Below are 21,807 nucleotides of genomic sequence, written 5' to 3'. Positions count from 1 at the left end.
CGCATGCACATGGCCCCCAATGTAACCCCTGCCCATCACGTGTAAACCCTGACATAAAGGTAAGCAAAGCCATACTCAGCCTGCCCTCAGAGCCAGGTGTTCCTTTACTGCTAAGCACAGAGTTGCTATTTGGTGGTGGTTTCACCCAGCAATGTTGAGATTAGCTAGATATGCTTTTCCCAAGAGACAGGAGCTAGGCTGGGGACTGGAGAAGGGACAAGGAAGGTTGCATGCAATTAGCTAAGTTTACACCTAGTTTGCTATTTTAATTTTAATTAATTATTTTTATCACAAGAATTCCTGACCAACTGTGGCATCTAGACACACTCTACATAGCTTAGATAAAAGGCAGATATTTTTTCTGTGCTGTGCTCCCCTGCCCTCAATGTCAATGAAACAAACCACCCTGGAAAGACCTGAAATGGGGAATACCCAATCATTCCCAAACAAAGCTGTGGTTAGTGGAGACCTGGGCAAAGACTTCTCTCTTCCTATGTGCTTTAAGGGCCCAACTACACTCTTATACATGGTTTTACATTTATATAGGTAACTCTTACTTTTCAAAGATTTTAGCAAACAAACTCGAATTTGGATAATTAGCCTTTAGATAATCGTGGTTTATTTGTTGGTGTTACTGCAGCACCTATCCCTGTGACATCTGGCACAAATAACTGTAAAACCTACTCCTTTGACAGGGTTAAAATGCAGTTCATTTTTGCAACTTTTGTTGTCCCTGCAGAGTTAACTCAGGCTCTTAATCAGCTGTTGCCCATAATCTCACCCTCAAGTCTCCCCCCCCCTTCAAAATCCTCTGACCTGAGTTTAGTGATGCTTTAAACCCAGTTTAGCTGGGTGTTAGAGCTCAGGTGCCACTTTTACTTGGCCTGGTAACCCTCCCAGTTTATAGTGCAGAAGTACTGTACTTCATGTCCCCTGCCCCATTGCCTAGAAGGACAGACAAGTTTTTCCACAATTTACTGGGAAGAGCAGTACCAAGAACCATGGGATATGTCCCCCAAACGCCTAAGGACCCAGGGGTGAGTGCAGCACCAGTGAGGACACTTTAGCTCAGGTATGTCTGACTTTGCTGTGTGGCTGCTCACATTTGAGTATGTCTACATGGATGTTGAGCTGGGGGTGTGATTCCTAGCTGGGAATCACCCTCCAGCTCGAAGTGTAGACACCCTTTAATTCTATTGCTCCTGCTCCCACTGGAACTTGCTACTATCTACTTCTTAATTACTTTGTTTCTTTTAATTTCCTTCCTGTTTTTTTTTCCTCTGGAGGTCCCATCTGATACCTGTCTCCAGTTGTCTCTCTTCAGAGCAAACCACCTATTCTCTGTGGAGGAGCTAAAGTACCTCACTAGTACAATGTTTCTAAAGGAAAATGCTAACCAAACACATAGTTCATTCAGATGTCTGGAGGTGGAACTGTATACTAAAATAATAGTAATATTATATTTGCATGTATATGTAGGAAAGGAAGAGCTTTTAATAGATACATTCTGGTGCGCATCGATTTCTCAAAACCAGGTGAATTCCTCCCTTCTCTGTCAGTGGATGAAAGAGTTTGGTGCAGTGACAGTTGTAAGAGCCCACGGGAACAAACCAACACCATAAAAGGTTCTTAGTGGAGCAGTTTCTGAGACTTGTTGTGTATGAAGAAAATCCAGAGTATCTAGAAGAGTAAGATAATGCATATTAGAAGTGTAGTTTTAGTAGAGATATGAAAGTAAAATAAGTAAGTTAAGTACAGATAGGAAAATAAGCAGAATGACCATAGTTTCCCTTCAGTAGCATTCACTGTCTTCCTTGACACCTTCTCAGAGCAGGGGTCTTGTCCGCAGGTCTCTGCTATCTGTTCTCTTCTGGTACCCTTTGAGTGAACCCGCAACGTCAGCCCTTTATATTTGTCCTAAGGCATTTATAATATGGCCAACCCCATTAAAAAATAATGAGTCAAGATCCCCAAAATCATGATATTGACTTAAAAATCACAGTTTTTTTTTAATCATACATTTTTGTTTTCTTTTTCTTTGTGTAATGATTTTTGAGCCTTCAAAGTGTTCTTGGGCCACTTTTTCAAGCTCTTCTCTTCAAAATAAATAAAATTACTTCATTTTAAAATGAAAGCTGAGATTCTTTTGCAATGTCTTATTCCAGTAGCTGGGGCTTTAAGGAAAAAAACAAATATTGTGAGACTTGCATTAAAACCACAAGAATTGGCAACAATCCCTTTAGCTGACCTCTGTCTTTCTGGCCCTTCCTTTTTTCTTTTCTTTTCTTTTCTTTTTTTATTTTTTGTAACAGCCATTATTGTTCCTCTGGGGCTTCACCCACTACCTGAAGGTCAAATAAAGCAAAGCCTTTCACCAATACCAAAACAGCACACACTTAAAACTATCATGATATGGGAGACAGAAGGAAAAGAGACAAATGTGGTTTCAATTCTTGGGTTTATATTTTATTTAGAATCCTGTGAGCATAAATAACTCTGGCTCCGTATGTGGTCTTGCAGATAGAGAGCATTAACTAAAAATAAATCCCAGAAATTATGCATGTTCTCCTGGAAATTAGTGTCTGGTAACCCTTTGTTGACCTCAAAAAAATCCTGTGCACAAAGGAGACATAAAAGATTTTAAATGCTTCAGGTTATAAAAGGCAAACCTTTCAGGAGAGCCAAGAATGCACGTTACCTTGACATGTAACTGCAAAGAGCTTAAAAATTAACAGCAATGAGACAGAAAGCATTGCCTAGTGGAGTGAGCACCAGGCTAGGATCCATTGTGCTCCTGAGTTTTAATCTTGCCTTTATCACTGACAGGCTATTGCATCTTGGGCAAACTATTTACCTTTTCTGTGTCTTCCCCTGAAAAATGGGATTACTTCTACTTACCTATGTATGCTTGCAGGGGGGCAAGGGGGAGGAAGAGAGGTGTGAGGATTAACAAATCAAAGGGAAATTAAATAATTTTAAAAGGAAAAATAACTGTAAAAGGGTTTTTCTGCTCTCACCCCTCCGGCCCCGGCTGATGTTTAGAAGGGCCCCTTGGAAGGTTTGTGATTATCATCACCAGCCATGGTCAGAGTTACACATCTGCTTTTCTGTCTAAGCACTTTCCTGCCTTCAGTTTCAGCTTTGCCTCTGCTTTTTTACCATCCTCTTGCAAGGCCTGTGGAAAAGCATACCTCCTGCTGGCCTCATAGAATACAATCCTATGAGAACCAAGAAGTGGGATTAGAGAGGTGTTGGGATGGGAGATGAGTCCACATGACAGACTTTTTCTTACAAAGTGACCCACAGTACAAACCAGCAGGCAAACTTGTACGCAACTGTGCTTTGCATTGTCACAAGGTGACAGCTTGACTGGCCCCTTTCCCACCTGTGACTCGTCTGCCTCCCCAGGTGCAGGAAATTAGAGTAGCTCTATGACTGGGAGGTCATATGGGTAAATTAGTTCAGGCCTGGTAATAAAAGGGAAGCTTCCAGAAAGGGAGATGAGGCCTGTTTTGCTTTATAGAGTTGAAAGGGGCTAGCTTTGATGGAGCTGTGTAAAGGCTGCAGCTGGCCTGAATGATCAGTACAGAGCCCAAAAGGAGAGCTGTGGCATTTCTGACTTAAGAAGGGAAAAACCTATGTGAGTTAAGAGTGCAGCAGATCATAGGAGGAGGGCTATAGGATCCTGGGAACAAGGGCTGGACTGGGGGAGTGAAGGAGTGGTTTGATTTGCTGTTAGAGACTTAATAAATAAAACCTTACAAAGCAGAAATCTTAGTTTACAGTATTCTTGTCTGTGGGTGACTTCTTACAAGGGCCCCAGATGGAGCTAAAGCCAGTATCAGCAGGGCCATGTTGTGCCACAAGGGGGTGCTCTGAGAGGACTATCTTACACATATGGTATATGGGTAGGGCTTCTATTATATTTGCTTCTACTATAGTATATGCTTTAGAAATCACTCCCTTGTAGTCTGCATTACTGCTTTGTGTAGATGAGCCTTAGGTACAAGTAACCGTTGCTGGTTTTTATTGGATAAACTCCAGTTTATTTTTTTTAAGTGGGGGTATTTTATTGGTGTTCATAAAAACTGAAAATCAGAAGCCCTATTTATGGGACAGTGCAAATCTGATACTGTCTTCCTGTGGCAAGAGCGAGGTCATTGTGTTAGTGGAGGAAGTGCAATGGGCCATACACAAAGTGCTGTCAAAGCACAAAGGAAACTTACTAATAAACAGAGGGAAAATAGTTTTCCCCTCTGTCTTTCAAATTATAGACCTTTTCGGAGTTAACTTGTAACAATATCAAAATGGTCAGATTTAAATGAGATTTTCAAGATAACCACATCCCTTTACTGTTTATACAGTACTGTACAGAGCATTAGATTTCCATATGTGCTAAGCAGTCTCCTAATTAAAACCTTCCTGAAAAGCAGTAATATTATCATATGAGCACAGAACATGGGAATGTTTTCAAAAAGTTTTACAGTGTCTTAATTTTGTTTTGTAGGGCTCTGAAGAGCAGCGCCCATGACGCAAACATCCCACTCTATGTACCCCGTTCCAGTACAACCTGTGCTGATGATGCATCAGTCACTGTAGATAAGCATGAGTTAGCACATGGAATGCTAACCGAGTACAGCTAGCATCTGAGAATGTGGTAAAATTTTTGTTTCCTCATATCTTACTTTTATAGGGATTGAGCTTGTAACATTTATTCATGTGTCAAATGCCGTTGAAATCAATGGGACTACTTACATAAGCAAGGATAGCAGGAGTGTTTATTGAGAAAACTATAAATAATCATTTTAAAACTATGATGAAAATTATTTTTATCCTATTTACATGGCAATTCTACTGCTGAGAGGAGCAATATTAACTGAAAACTGAGTACAGTGGGGCTAGTCATATGCATAAGCTTTTGCAGGATGAGAATCCTGGCACTTTAAAATTGCTTTTGTTAGGAGATTTCCTGCCTGTAGGAATGGGTGACTTCCATTGAATGTCCCCAAGTTCCTCTAGCTATGACTCTTACTTCCTGCAGGGCAGGAGGAATTCTATCTACCTTAGGATTTTTTACTGCCATCCATCATTGTAGCATCAGAGTGATTTCCACATAAAATCAGTGAAGACCTAATGGACTTCATGAAGTCTTTGGCACCTCTCCCTTGTTGGGGGTCAAAATTCTTCTTGGGTAGTGTGTTTTTTTTTTTTTTTTTTTTTAATTTTTTTATTCAAACAAAAACCCTAATATCTAATATCGAATACATATATACAAGTCTCAACCCTTGTAGCAAAGAATAATCCTTTATTGGCCACAGAAACTGAACCACAAATACACTATCTTAACCCTAATGCAATATACAGTTGTACATGTGAGAAGGAACTATCAAAAATAAGCACTAATCCTATTTATTTCCTGTGTTAGTTAATATGACAAGGTCACACACAACAACGAGTTTTTTAGGAAGATGCACAAAAGATTTAGTGAATCTGATTATACAACTGTTTGTCATGTTGATGGTTCATTGGCAATAATAATTAATGCCCTATTGCTTTAATTTAGCACAAGCCAAACTGCAAATTGTTTAACTTAAATAAAGCAGACTGTACCGATTAATGGATATTTAGGAAGGTTGTATTTGAATGTAGTATATATTATGATGTGATATAATATTGGCATGGATGTGGGAAAGCCAGAGTTTAGGTTGAATGTTAATACTCCGGATTTACACAGGTGTGATTGAGATCAGATTCTGCCTCGGAGTCAGTAAGTCTCTAAATCATTTTCAGAATACATAAGTGATATTTTTAAAAAACAAAACAAAAACAACCTTTCAATAGAATATTCTAATAGTTCTGAAATATCATATAAAGGTAGGTGGGGGAAAGTCTTTTCTAAAATAAAGGTACAGACACGAAGCCACTCCAATACATTAGTAAGCAGAAACAAAATATTGATACTCAGTCTTGTTAGTTGCCTCCTAAAACTTCATATCAGTAGATTAAAATGCATATTCAGAAAAATTGAGTTTTCACTAGTCTCAGACTGTCTATTATTCAGATGACTGGTAATGCTGAGGTTTGGCGTACGTGCTGTTAGTGTTGTGGGAATGAATACAGTCCTCCTTCCTTATTATCAAAGATTGCTTTGGCCATCTGTGTGTCCATGTCCCAAAAAGCTATAGCCTATGCTCATCCAGATATCATTTTATGCTGTATTCTAAAACCTTCTGAATGATACCTGTCGGTGTTCTATATTTGGCTTGAATTGTGACTCCCCTAGGGCTTCTCAGGAGTGTGCCATGTTAAGTAAGAATAAATATTACACATTGCTAAAGAAAAAACTAGTAGGTTGACCTCTTGGTAAGCCCCATATGTGTTATGAGTTTTGAACTAACTTTGATCCCAAATGTACATAACTTTTATTCCATTGTAGTTATTAACCAAAGCTCTGTTATCAAAACATGTTTCAAAGTTAGGAAAGCACAGCAGAATTCTTCCCATATAAAATAGGCCTGATACTTTTTTTGATGCTAATCACCTTCATTTTCTATGTGTGTTGCGTGTACTCAGCACCTTGCAAGACCTGACCTTACATCACCAGCCTGTCAAAGATAATCTGTTTTCAATGTATTTAATCTAAAACATCCAAGATTGATGGCCTATCACCAGGGAGCCCTTACTACTCTGGAGTGCATTTAATAGTTTATGTATGAAATATTGCATGCAGGAAGGAAATTGAAATGGGGGGGAAATCTGCATACTTATCTAACTGTAAACATATTACAAATTAAAAGTATTATAAATAAATGAAAATAGGTGGGTACATTTCCATGGAGAGCTTTACATCAGAAAACAGGTACAAATCCTTTCCTTCTTGTACAGGGCCCCAAAAGCAGTGGGAATGCTGTGCGGGGAGAAGAGGATGGGAGAAGGTGCATGAGGGAACTGGGCAGTGGCAGAGGGATAGTGCATTGATTGGATTAATCCTCCACATAAGGAGGGGATTTAGATAGTGTGACCACTACTATAGTCCACAGTGTTGCCAACTCATGACTTTTACAGTGAGTCTTGCAATATTTGGTGTCTGTGTTATATCCCCAGCTCCTGGATTCATGTGAGAATTATTTTTTTAAAGTTGGTTTCTAGCCCTTATGGCTGCAGAGAAAGGCTTGAAAATGTGATATGATTTTTAGTGATTTTTTTTTTCTGAGGCCTGTCTCATGACTCTTGAATGCCTGGGGCTGAGTCCATGGGCTGAAGTATAATCCATAGTACAGCACAGCTGTGCTGGTGCTCTGTGCCCTGACAATGGATTGGGGTATTCCCCGTTATTCTGACTTGGCTCATGTGAACAGAAGTTGGTATTTAGCCTATATTTGGTCAGATCCTCAACTAATGTATATTGGTGTAACTCCACTGACTGCGATGGAGCTATGCTGATTTATACCAGCTGAGAATCTGGTTTGCTGCATACACATGATGCTTAGTTTCCTCTCAAACATGTAGATAAAAATGCTGTATTACAGAAATGGAAAATGGGCCTCAAATAAACCAAGAGAAAACAATAACTTACAGTCAGTGTAAGAGACATGCATAAAATTGAAAAGGAAACAAAATAGTTTGGATAGTGGACAAAATACAGGCCTCTGCAAAGGGCTGAAAGGGAGTCTGTAACATAGGGAGAGCTATCCTGGCTGTGAAGGTTCAATATGGCTGGCGTTTCCTGGCAACCAGTCTCTTGCATATCCTCTAGGGAACCTCAGCTGGTGACACTTTGGCACTGTTTCTTGCTCTCTGTGAAATGATATTCCTGTATCCCAGCTACCAGAAAATACATCAGCAGCAATCCACCATGTGAGTCCAATACCAGTTCAGATTTTCACACAATCCCTTGGATATACCTATTTTATTTTAAATTAATTTTCATCCAGGCAAATCACATTCACTGAAATCTCTGTGCTTTATTCTCCAAAGGCAGCTGTGTTAGTATAAGTGTAATCAGACCCTGAGGTGGTATATGTGCATTTTCACAGGCACAAAGACCTGCTTTACATCTAAAATATTCTGTTCCTCCTTTCAATATAACCCTACCAATAGAGATGTATAGACATCACCACTGTTGGCTATACAATGTACATGCAGTGTGGGAATAGCTTAAGCATCTAGTTAACTAAAAGCGCTGCTAAACGCCTGAGGAGGAAACTGAAAAAGCAGCAAAGCACTGAACAAGTATGATACATTGTGTAGCCAATAGAGGGCAGTACTGCACATTCAGACAGACATTACACCAGGCTCAAAAGGCATCAAATAGACTAATTTTTACTCTTTTCAGTCCCTTTCATTAGCTGTCATCCATTTGTTATTTCCAAGCTCATTGTAAAAACAAAATGTAGAGAGAATCTGAATGGATTTTACATTCATTTCACAGTGGATGGACAGTGTGATGGGTTGTACCTGGCCTTTGTGGCTCCCTACAGGAGGTTCTGTGGTCCTACTACATCCTGCCCCAGCAAAGGTGGGTCCTCCAGGCCAGCTAGGGAGGTCTCATGGAAGCAGCCAATCAGCAGCCCAGCAGGCTCAGATAAAAGGAGCTGCATGGTTTTAGCAGGGCACTTCTGGGCTGGGACCAAAGAGGCAAGGAAAGGGGCTTCTCTCTGGCCACAGAAGCTTGACTGGCTGCATTTGCTTAAGTTGGGGGAGAGAGGACCTGAGAACTTTAACCCTAAGGTCAGGGGTGAAGATAAAGGGGCCAGTTGGGAAGAGGTCCAGGGAAACAGCAGCAACTAATTGAAGTGAGTGATATGTAGCGGGTGTTGGAACCTGAAATAATGAGTGGGGCTGGGTTCCCTCATCAGCAAAGTGGTGTAACCTCTGAGCAGGGGACAAGGCTCCTTTAAAAGCCTGAGCAAAGAGCTGAATTTAAAGGGTCCAGAGTCGGGGCTGAAGACCCTGGTGAGGACAGATAGTAGAGTCCAACAAAAACTGTCTATCTTGGAAGGGGTTCATTTTGACTGTAACCAGGGTAGAGGAGTGAGCCACCGAAGACCTGCCAACCAAGTTCAACAGCCTGCTGCTGCAAGAGGCACCAGGGGATGAGAAAAGGACTGCCATGCCACACCCAGCCACTGGGAGGTGCTCAAGAAAGTTACAGACGGATATAGGGATCTGCATGAGACTTCGGGAATTGTGCTATGTTCAGACTGACAGCTTGTCTGGTCACAGCAAAAACTGCCTGAGGGATGTACACCTCCTCCTCTACGTGACATCTAAGGTGGACATTAATTATTTTGAACTCTGCTTATCCTCTTCTTTTAATTTTTAAATTGGGCTTGAACCTGATACTGTGTTTTCTTTTAGTAAATATAATTCTTATGAAAAGTCCCAGTCTCGTGGCATTGAGGAATTTAAGTTCATTTTATCTACAGAACAAGTACCGCACAGGTATTGGTGGCACCAGCTCCCCCATAACTGCCTTTTCCTCGCTGAGATGAGAGGGGAGCTTGGTGGGCCTGTCCATTCATTCCTAGGCCTATAAAGTTGCCACCAAGGGTGCCAATAGCAATGACAGCTTTGTGATGTATTTATCTGTCCAGGTGGGGTCTGCCCTGTAACCACTAACTCTTCCACAAAGGCAGTCTAACATCAATAGAAAGTGGTGATTTTTGGTACTTCTGAGCCTCACTCAGGCATCTCAAACTGAGAATCTTCGAACTATCCAGTCTGTGCCAGCGCTCTTTTTTTTATATATGTTTAGAGATTCTGATCCAAACAGAATCTGTGCTAAAAAATATTTCTACTCACTTCTTGTGTTTCTTTAAATTTTAATAATTTTCATCACCAGCAATGTCAAAAATATCAGTTATGTGGAGGCAAACCAGATGGTGGATAGCGCAACATAAATTTCACATAAATAGGGAATGATGAAGTTTTGAGCTGTAGGCAGGTTTTTTGTTTGTTTTTTTTTTTTGGAAGAGGAAGGAGAAATAATCCAGATAAGTCCATTTATACATGTAATGAATTTGGAAAGCTCTGTGTGTACTTTACAAATATGGTGTTCTCTCTCAATCAGAAATCAGCAAATGTGTTGCAATTCCAGACAGTCAGCTGTCTAATGATCAGTCTTGCTAGAATTCACTCAAACATATAGGGTCAAATTCAGACAGGGTGTAGCTTAACCAGTTTAGATCTAAAACAGAAGTCTGTTATATTTGGGAGAGTGATTACTGCTAGATGTGCTAATGTCAAAACAAGACTATTTTGCATTACTCTTTCCCCAGAGTGAACATTGCTGAACTCACAGTTGTCCTGTTTGTCTCAGCCTAAAACAAACATGGCTGCCTATTTACCTACACTTCCAACTACAGTAACTTAACTTCTCGCTTTCAGTGTGGAAAAAAACATTGTTCTTGTCACAGTACCACATTTAAAATACTGATCAACTGTGGAAATATTGTATGGTTATGCCAAGTAAAGGGAAATTGCCACCAACTGAAGCTTAGTTATTTGATTTTTAAGTGAGCTGCAGTCTGTGTGAAAATAATGGATTGACAGATGTGGATAGATTTAGGTGTTTAATCTATGCAAAGGTACAGCCTGGGCAGTAGGAGTAGAAATGGGAGTGTGCCTCAGCTGTACTCCAGAGGGACTACCAATAGGAGTGACCGGATTCTCCATTCCTTGTGGTGTTATCAGTCCTTGGCTACTTTGCAGAGACAATGCCACTACATTTGGCTTTGGGAAATAGACATTTGTCCACTAGGAACTGGTCTGAGATCACCATCACACAGACCACTGAACAAGGATCAGATTCTAACAACTTTAGATCACTATCAGCCAGATCTCAAATTGATGCAGCCACCTCTGTGAAATGATCCATGTCCAATTACTAGTCCCCTGGTCAGTTGCTGATTCCCTATAAGTGCTGTATGTGGTAAGGGAGAGGCATCATACAGAGGATACATCTGTAGGTGCCTGCTGAAGAGGAGTTCTGATGAAGACACTGTTGGCACAGTTACTAGTAAGTTCATTTTTTTTAACGGTGACTTTTTTGATGTCAAAGAAATTATTTGTATGTAAAATCACAAGAAAACTGCCTAACCTCGTCTCAGAGCAGACGGTGTTACATTTCTTTATTTCTCTAGGGCACTAAGTCTCATGGCTCTGTCACGATGCATAAAATTGTTCCATTTCGATTCTCTTTATCTGAATCTTCCTTTTATTTAAAAGGTGGAAGATTGATGAAGGTGCATATAAAAGTCCTGCCTGGTGCTGCAGCTGATAGTGTGCAGAGTTCAGCTGGGGATATATTTCAGGTCCCTTATTGTTTTCTGTTTATACACAACCTGCCCCCAGGTGCTAATTAGCTACAAGAACTGCATATACAAACAATATTGTTGTGTTTTTTCTATACAAATACATTTGTGGTCAAGGTGAATATTACCGGGTTACTTGTTGTTTCCAGATATCTAGGACACTAACAGCATGATTGCAAAGATTTCTGAGACAAGTTTTTCATCTTAAACTAAGTTCTACTTTATTTAGGCTTGGACTATAGGTATTGAAGGTTAATTCCTTGATAACAGTCATTCTTGATACTATGCCAGATGCAATAAATAAGTTTCAATATTGGTACCGTATGTTATCTTCTTTCAGTAGAACATGACCACACATAGCATTTGCTTAGATTAAACAGGGGTGGTCTTCGTCAACAACCATATTCAGTTGGCTTTTGGCTTGATTCTATATTGTGTATATTGGAGCATACTCCCGCATAGTCTGCATTGATTAGATCACACAGACAAATAGGATTTGGAGCATGTGAAAAGTTTCCCCAGGGATGTTAGCTCTAGGACACAGAGGAACACAGGAATATTGGAACAGACCAATGGTGGTCCTAGTCCAGTATGGTGCTTCTGAGGATAGCCATTGACAGGATTGTATTTTCTTCAGGACATCTTATTTTTCTTGGTAGAAGACAAGATTGCTTACTTCCTGTTGAACTATTAGCCTAAAAACATAGAGGGATCAAGTTTTAAGGAGAGTTGTAGATACTTAAATAACAATGATATACTGATTTCAAGCTGAACACTGCGCTTCAAAAGCGGCTATGATAAAAGGAACCATAGAGTTGTCTCTGTGGGTTTATCTAGCACAAATGAACACCAATTACAGTGTATTCTTTCCACTGGGGCTTAGTCCATCATTTTGTCTAATTATGGTATGAATCCCACAATGGAAAAATCCCTCATTCTGTAAAGAACTAATTCCGAATAGAAATCCTAAACATCTTAAACAACTCCAATTATAATGCATTTCTTAATACATTAGCCAGCCAGAGAAAGCATATGCCATCCACTCACTACATTAAACTGCTCTGGACATGAGAGGGAGAAACTGCTATCATAGGAGACAAAAGAGAATATCATAACTTATTTGACCTCCTCTCAGCCTCACTATGGGTTTTTATTAAGTTTAAGGCCTGGGCTATACTTAGGAGTTTTATCAGCATAGCTACGGCAGTTAGGGTGTGATTTTACTTTTCCCCCCTGACATAGCTGTGTTGGTAAAAGCTCTATCGTAGATACAGTTATACTAGTATAACTTTACACTGAATTTAACTGACATAACTATTTTGGCTAGAGGTATGACTTTATATAACTGTTGGTAAAAAAAACACAGTTAAAAGCCCTAATATGGCTGCAGTTACTGTTATAAAGCTGATTTAGACTAGAATAGTTATTCCCCGTTCTGTAGGGAATAGCTGTACTGATGTCAATAGAGTCATATCATAAAACCACATCACAGTCAGTACTACTTAGCACGTTTGTTGCCAGTCCCAACTGAGAGGCAAAGACAGGATGTTCCTGGGCCCTGAATTGCTCTGACCACAGAAGTGTCTCAGCATCGGGATGCGGCAGTAAGGGAGAAGCCCATACTGAACTTGTTCTTTGTAGAAAGGACTTCAGTTCCCATTGCTGCCAATTTGCAGCTTTCAGCAACATTAAATGCACTTAGTATGCAGCGCAGGCAAACAGTAAAATAAAAATCGACTGGCTGTTAACTTTAGACAGGCAACTATGAAGACAAACAAGGGCATACACTGAATGTATTCTTAGCCACAACTCCACAGGCCACATTCTTTGCTCTGGGGCTTGTACAGCGCACACTGTGATATCATTGGGAGCCACCCGAGGGCAGAATTTATGTTCTTGCACCTGAAAAGCAGGCATGCTTAATCTGTTTTGGTGAAGCCAGGCTAGGGGAAGCAAAGCTTAGGGTACATCTACACTACAGGGGGGAGTCGATTTAAGATACGCAAATTCAGCTACGTGAATAGCGTAGCTGAATTCGACGTATCGCAGCCGACTTACCCCGTTGTGAGGACGGCGGCAAAATCGACTTCTGCGGCTTTCTGTCGGCGGCGCTTACTACCACCTCCGCTGGTGGAGTAAGAGCGCCGATTCGGGGATCGATTGTCGCGTCCCAACGGGACGCGATAAATCGATCCCCGAGAGGTCGATTTCTATCCGCCGATTCAGGCGGGTAGTATAGACCTAGCCTTAGAATGAAATCAATATTTCCCCTTCTGAAATCAACCATCTCTGCAGGGTCTGTGAGGTTTTGTTTGCTTGCCGCTTTTCTTCATTCCCAGGAGCACGTCTGCATTGCAGACGGTTTACATTTAACATTTTTCTCTCCACATCTATAATATGTCTTCCAACAACGGATATAAAAAAAATGAAGTATGCCTCAAACCACCACTGGGAGGTAGTATCTCCCCCCTTTTACAGATGGGGAGAAAGATGACATAGTAAGTCTGTGACCAAGAGGGGAAGAGAACCCAGATTTCCCGACTGCCAGTCCTGTGCTTCAGACCTCTTCTCTCCAATATCCACCACAGACTTGGTTGGTGCTATTGAGGAGATTGAAAATGACAGTTACATTTCAAATCTGTGCTATGGATTAGTCAAAAGACTGCAACGACTGAAAAGAAAATAAACGAGTAGGGAATACAGCCGCAAGTCTTTCCAAATTCAACTCAGCAGAGGGTGGTTATAGAAAAGAAAGATTAGAGTACTCCTAAAGAACAGGGTAAAAATCGCTTAAGAATGAGATCACTGTACTTAAACATTTTCCTAGACACCAGTGTAGTCAATACAGTGTTCTGTTCTGCGTTTCTAAACTAGCAGCACTTATTAAAGAGACACTGTTAATGTGAAAATTTCCTGAAACCTGTATTCCCATATCTACCTCTCTGGTGAAAGCTAATTATAACTCTTCACTCCTGAGAAAGGCCTCCCTTACTCACAAACACTGAGTGAAGGATCTTCCAGACTTACTAAAGAGAGAAGATAAACAGCCTTCCCAGGAGGTGTACTGCATGTTGTATTTATTTACAGATTTTTTTTTTTTTTTTTTTTTTTAAAGAAAAGATAATTACTAGCTGAAATGACACCTGACTTACTCCAGGAACAGGCCAGTATAAATAAATACACAGCTCATTTTAGATTAGCAAGCCACCCTGATTTCCACATTTGCCCGTTATGATAATACAAATGATAATCACCACAGTGACAATGTATGGAATCTCCTGGGAGTTGGACAGTAGCTCCCAATGATCCAAGTAGATGGGGATGTTGTTTACTGGGTTTAGCTTTTCTTAGTTGGTGGGGGAGGAAAAGGTAAAAGAACTAGTACACACCTATACATGAGGCTACAAAAAGTAAGCCATTTTTTTTGCCTATCTCTCTACCCTTAAAAAAAAGACAAACCCAGTAACTGAAAAGTGCCCCTATGAAAGTGGCTCTCAAATTGGTCCCTGAACATGTGGTGATGGCCCATGGAGTGCTGACTGATCACATGGGGCTGGCTCCTCCTCCTTTCATCTTTAAATCACATTCAGAGAAGCCAAAATTATATTAAATATCTTCCTGGTATTAATTTTTCTATGTAAGTGATTATTGCCAGAGCACTGATATGTCAACGCAATTGCGAGGGGAGATGTATTCGAGACAGTCTCTCTCTACATACATACACACACACATGCATTTGTATGTTTATATAAAGGTTTCTGGATAAACCAGGCACCTACTGTAGTTGATCCTAGCCCAAGGGACAGCTCGCTAAAGGGGACTTGTTGAAAATTGGTTGCTCCTGGGAGAAAAGACATCTCAGGCTCTCTGCATTCAGAAGACTTTGACTGGTAATAGGGTATAGTTTCTTATTTGCCTTCTGCTGTAATTTGGTTTGCATATTGCTTGTTTCTCAGATTCCACTGCTAGAGAGGTAACATAAATCTAAGTAACAAATGAGAAATGCCTACAGTCTCTGGAACCACACGTTCCATTCCCAGCTGGGCTGACTCTGTGCTTCATCCTTCCAGAGTAGATATGTTAAGGTCCATGAGGTTAAATGGGGAGACACAGTAAGTATGATATGGGCAGCCAGAGTGCAAGCTACCCCAAAGTTGGCCCACTCCTGTGTTCAAACCCTGACCTGGAAGAACCATCTCTTGCAGTAAGAGGGTAACTAAGTGTCATGACTATTCAGTCCTTTGGCTCTTTGTTGCGACTGCCACTTACGATGGTGATTTCTTTTTGTGATGGAAAAAGGACTGCCAGTGAATAGTGCTATCTAGTCCAAGATTAGTCCCATATTTCACTGGTCTGTTAGGCCAGCCAGTGTTAAAAAAGAAAACGTATTATAATTTCTCAACAGGTATTTATCCTCATCTACTTAGTGGACCATTTCTGGGGAGGGATATACGGTGCTGTTTATGATGAGATAAATATTGCGCAAAGCTAAGCACTAAGGAAAAAAACAGTAGCACATTTAGGCATACAATGAATTCTCATTAAAATTCTGAGTTTTGAGCCTTATTAATTGAATTGACTCCCACTGATTTTATAGGGCACTTACTATGCTATGTAAGTTTCACATCTGTCTTTTTATATTCAGCACAAATATACATACTAAAAAAGCTTTGGTTTGGTCCCTGTTTTGTTTCTGACTTTCTTTCTTTGTGACCAAGGAAAAGGACATCTGGGCTCTAGCTTTGTCTTCTTAGATTACACGTGTGTATCTTGTGCTCTGCGATGAATCATTCCGATGATCTATCATGCATGTCTTGCCAGCAGTCTGCGTTGAGTTAGTAAAGCACATAGCCTACAGGAGGAAGCTAGATGTTGCACATCTTTGAACACAAATGTCCACAGAGATGCCCCTTTTTTGTGCAACCATCACTGTACATATTACTAGTCTGTCTCTTTTACCTGGTGTTTCTTCTACACAAGTGTAGAATCCACACTCTGACCCAGAAGTCTTGGTTGTCAATGTGTGTGTATTGCAATGCTGGCTGCTCCTTAGTGGGTGATCTTGGGCAAGTCACATCTGAGAGTTTCTGTTTCCCCAACTGGGAAAAAAGGGGCAACGATGTTGAACTATTAAAGCTCCTCAATAGCCAGAGTGGTAATAGAGCTCAAGGATTAGTCTCCAGGCCCTCGGCCTAACACATGAACTCTCCCTGAGGTAGCTTGTCTCAGAATTGAGTGAAAAGACTTTTCAAACACCACAAGAGTGAATCTATTTTTTGTTCAAAATTTTCAATGAAAACTGAATTTTCAGAAATGGTTTATATTTTGGGGTTGGTTCACGGACTCTAAACCAGACAAAAGTCATCAGGGAGGAAAAATCCCATCTTGCAATTATTATTTTTTAACAATCTCCTAGCCATAGTAACCACACACTTAACCAGTACACTACATACACACCGTTTTCTGATTGTTTTGTTGCAAATAACTTCATTCTGGATCCAGAGGCAGGCGGTAAGGTTGGGAAATGTTGAATCAGGTTGTAACTTGATGGAGTTACCAGCAGAAGTGAAACAAAGGCAAAGCAGTCTTGGCGTTCTGATCCTGGCCGGCCTCTTTCTCCGATTATGGCTCTTCTAGTTGCAGATCTGTGTGTGGAGAGTCTGTCTCTGCTGTGCTTATCTGCCAGCTGTCATTTCAGTGTTGCTTCTACAGTAGAACTGCGAAGAGCTTTGAAATTCAGTACATGCTACAATAGTACATCAATGAAAACGAGGCATGTTTAGAACTCTCATTTTCTTCCTTTTCATGTCTATGTATTTAACAGCAACAGCGCAAAAAAAAAAGTTTCTTTTCTTTTGCATGGTTGTGAAAATAACCTTTCCAACATGAGCCAAGTGAAACCCAATGTAGTGTTGTCTTCATGAATTCACAGACTGGCAGGTTCAGTGCATCTAGGGCTGCTCAGAATTTTTCAAAGCTGCAGTAGGGTGAAAAAATTTGTGAGCAACTGTGAAACTCACATTAGTTTCACTCTTGTTGCCAGTTGGGGTGGGGAGGAAATTCCCCTTGCTGCCCGTCTCTGTATAGCAGCAGTCCATCAATGACCCAAATGGGAGCTTTCTGTGCATTTAAATGTGCTTCAGCATCAGACAAACTGGACGTATGTTGACAGAACAATGTTTTGTTTTTTGTTTTGGTTTGCAATCAACTTGAATTAGTTTGAATTAAAGTTGCTAAGGGATTAGAAACTATAGTTTGTCTTAACTATAGGTATGTCTTATTTGCTTGATTGGCACCCGTGTTTGCCTACCCTGGGTCTAAGCAGCCACACTACAAAGTGGCACTAAAGTTACTGTGTCCTCACTGGTGCTCCACTCACCTGGGTCTTGCTAAGACTTCTGGGGGCATATCTCATGAACCATGCACTAGGCTAAGCAGCCCTATGATTCTTTCCCAGTGAATTGTGGAAGAACTTGCCTGTCTCTCTGGGCACCAGGGGGAATTGTGGGAAGGCATTGGAGGACTTTTGGCTCTCAAGTAGTCTAGCCTGTGTTCTCGCTGTCAAGTGGGTGTGGTGACACTCAGGCTTTAGCCTATGGCCATAGACAAGCTAGCCAGCTTAGGTTTAAAGCATCACCAAAATCTGGGATGTGGTTCTTGTATGTGTGGTTCGGGGCAGGGGAATGAGGGGCAACACCTGCCCAGTTTTATTCTGCAGCGAAGAGGGACTCAAGGTGAGACTTAAGTTAGTTCAAGGACTTCAGGTATCATTTTTTCATTCAAATGCCAAGTTTAAAATATTTTATAGTGAATGGGCCAATGATTTGGATCAAATGTCTAGGACCTAACATGGCTGTGAGGGAGGTAACCTTTCTCGAACCATATGTGGCCACATTAGTGCTCCACAGACTTTGAGCCTCAGTGCAGGGTGGAGAGAGAACAGAGGCTCTGTGCCTGGGTGGGTTTGACTCACTTATGCAGAAAATTGACTGAAAGAATGACTGGAATCATAAAGTTCCTATAAAATTTATTTCTCATGAGTCCTTATTCTAGCCACATCCCTGAACTTCTACTTGATCCCTGAAGTTAGGTGTCACCTCCCTCTAGCTTAGAACTGGATTGGGCTTCCTGTAGGGGCCATCAGTGCCTCTGTCTAGGTTAGTCAGAGGGACACTCCACATTTCCAGGGTTGGGTTCACTGCCTCTCTAGTGCTTGCAGTTGCTAGGGCAGACACTGAGAAAATGAGGCCAGAAATTGAAACCAGGGTATGTCCTAGTTATTTATTTTCCATTAATAGTTTGCAATCTAAAAATGTGACCGTTAGTCTTAGTAAGTTTGTAGTCTATTAGAAATTGTTATACTAGGTAAGTCCAATAGCACCAACCCATTAAATGGGTCATCTGGATAGATCCCTGTGTCTGTAAAACCATGAGAGTGAGTGTCAACTGGTTGGCTGCTAGGAGTACAAAGTCATTCTGGACCTTATTGGAGAAATAATTTTAAAGTGACCATCCTAGAATAAGCGAAAGACACTTATAGCTTGCAAACAATAAAATAATCAGAGAAGGTAACAAAGACCATTCCTGAGGTCTTATCCATGTGATGGCTAGTACCATGTGATTAATCCACCCCCTCCCCCCGTTATAAATTTACATAAAAACTAAATTCACATTAATGTCCATATAGGTATTTATAAATTGTATCTGAATTGGATAGACGCCTTCCTGATTGTCATTGACCCACCTCCACTATTAGCTAAATATAATCTACTGCCGAATGAGTTCCTTCTGCCCACATCTAAGAAGATCCCAGAACACCTTCGATAAAAATCACTCTGCCAAAAACAAGTTTAATGTTATTGTTCATACAGAACGTTAACTACCTTGGAAGATGGACTTAATCTTCCTCTGTTGTGAAAGGACTAAGGGAAATCTGCATATAAAGCAATCCAGGGAGAGGGGAGGAGAATCTAGTAATCTAGGAGTTAACTTTTCATTCCGCTCTTTGCTTGTTCATTTTGAAGCCTAGGCAAATGGTAATTTTTTTTATAAGTACCTGGGTGAACTTTAGTATCTGTAAACTTCTCATATTCCTTTTGGACCTTCATTGTCTCTACAGATCTGAGGGTGATGAAGGACACACAGCCCCACATAGAGTCTAAACTTTATGCTCAATGCCTTGAAGCCACGACTCTAAAACAGCACTAGTGCATGTGTAATGTTTGTGTCATGAATGAATGCTGCTGTAAAATATTAAATTCGAACCCAGATCTTCACAGGTAGATAGATAGCAGCTGAAAACTGATATGGGAGATCCCCTAGCTTTGCTTGATTCCTATAGAAGAAGAGGTCCTAAATCCTTTCTCAGCAGCTCTTGTGTATTTATCAGTATGTATAAGAATACACTTGAATGCTTTTTATGTATCATTTTTACAGTCCTTTCCAAGCATGCTAAATGTATCAAGCAGCCACAATTACTTGTGGATTTTTTCCCATCAGAGACCCCCCCCACCATGAAAGTTCATAGAGGGTGATTGGACAGATTGTGAATCAGGATTTTTAGCCCTGAAGGTATGTTTGTATTTGAATCTTTTGCTGTTTTAACATAAATTCATTATGTGGTGAAACATGACTGTAGACAGGACACACTTTTTTTGCAGGACACAGGATTAAACATGATTATGAACAAGCATATGTGTCCTCTCTATATTAGAATTTACAGGCATGTTTGTCATGACAAGGGCCAGCCTTCAGGGTGGATGATCTCAGATTTTACCATATGTTAGCTAACACCAGGAAAGGACACTCGTGAAGACCAGGCCCAAGAGCAAAGCAAAGTCTTCATCCCTGATTAAGGCAACTAAGCTAATGGGCGATTTCATACCATTTGCTTTTCTTAACCAGAGTTGGGAAGAGCGTGTTTTTGGCCTTGTCCCATCTAAAAAAAGAAAGTTTTCCTTTCCTGAAGTCTGATGGTTACCCTTTGCTGAACTTTGCTGTTACAAAGTTAAATTCACCTCTGGAGGCCTGTGATGAGGGGAGGGATAGCTCAGTGGTTTGAGCATTGGCCTGCTAAACCCAGGGTTGTGAGTTCAGTCCTTGAGGGGGCCATTTAGGGATCTGGGGCAAAATCAGTACTTGGTCCTGCTAGTGAAGGCAGGGGGCTGGACTCAATGACCTTTCAAGGTCCCTTCCAGTAGGTATATCCCATCATATATTATATTAAAATGATGGGAAGATGTCTGTTTGTTTAAGAGCATATACTGTAAACCATTCCTGCTCTATTCCCCACTCAAGGGTTTATTAATGCAGTGTTATCAGTAATGTCAATGGGAGTTATGCATATGGGATAAGAGAAGAATAAATCCCATAAAAAGTTAGATGTCCGGTTATGTCCAATTTGTGTGCAGGGTGGGAGGAGGGTTCTTGGCAACCTTTAGACTAAATATGATGGGAGAATTTTTGAGGACTATTAAGGGCAGTTGTGATGGCTTCTGTTTCCTGATGATTGTGAGTTTGAGTAAGGTTATCAGATTCGAACAGGGCTGGACTGTAACCTTACAATCCAGCCTAAGGAAGGAGCAATGTGTAGTTGCCCTCTACCAGGAGAAGGGTTGGAACCAAATTAGGACTCAGTCAGTGAAGCCTGGTCCTTTGCTCTAGGGTGGAAGTGATCTGCAAAGGCTCTGGCAATACAGGTAGCCCACACAGAGTATGGGGGCTCCTTACATTCCCTTATTCTCCTGCATGGGTGCACAGCCGGGCTTACATTTAATCTCATCTAGTAGTTCCTTACTTCTGTGATTCTCCAGCAGTCCTCATGATTCAGTTGAAGTCAGTGGGACCGCTGGAGGAGTATATGACTCCTCCATGTGAGCCCTACTATGAGCTGCTGGCCTTGTGCACATTATGGTAGTAGTATAAAGCAGTCAGCTGATGCAGAATTGATTTATAGTATTTCTCTTAGGTTTTATAAAAATAATTTTTAGCAGATGGACAAGTGGGAAGCAAACAAATAAAGCCTTTCCCCAGAAGGCCCAGGCTCCTGAAAATTACAAATAGGAACAAAAAGACTACAAACGGAGAACATGTATTTTATTTGTTTCTTTGAGAAATACAGACTTTAAAATTTGCTAGCCTTGAAAAAGACAAGCAGTGCATACAGTGTGAATATGTGTTTTCTAACAAAAATATATATAGGTCTTATGTAAATAGCCTATGGAGGGAGCATACCAGGGCATGGGACATACTGAGCTGAACAGCTACTTGCTATCTGAAATGGAGACACAAAACATCGGATGGGAAAACTGATGCTGTATGTTGGTAGCTCTGGATGCCTTTCCTGGCAGTATTGTATAGAAATATATTATCTGCCCAAATATAATATATGATTAAATATGAATGGATCAACCTTTCATTTACAATATATTTATTAAATCAATTTTTGAATAAGAGTACTTTTATGAGTTAAAATATTTTAACAGAAAATTAA

The sequence above is a fragment of the Malaclemys terrapin genome, chromosome 9 (assembly GCF_027887155.1).
Source record: "Malaclemys terrapin pileata isolate rMalTer1 chromosome 9, rMalTer1.hap1, whole genome shotgun sequence".
Taxonomy (NCBI): Eukaryota; Metazoa; Chordata; order Testudines; family Emydidae; genus Malaclemys; species Malaclemys terrapin.
This window is presented reverse-complemented; position numbering follows the sequence as displayed.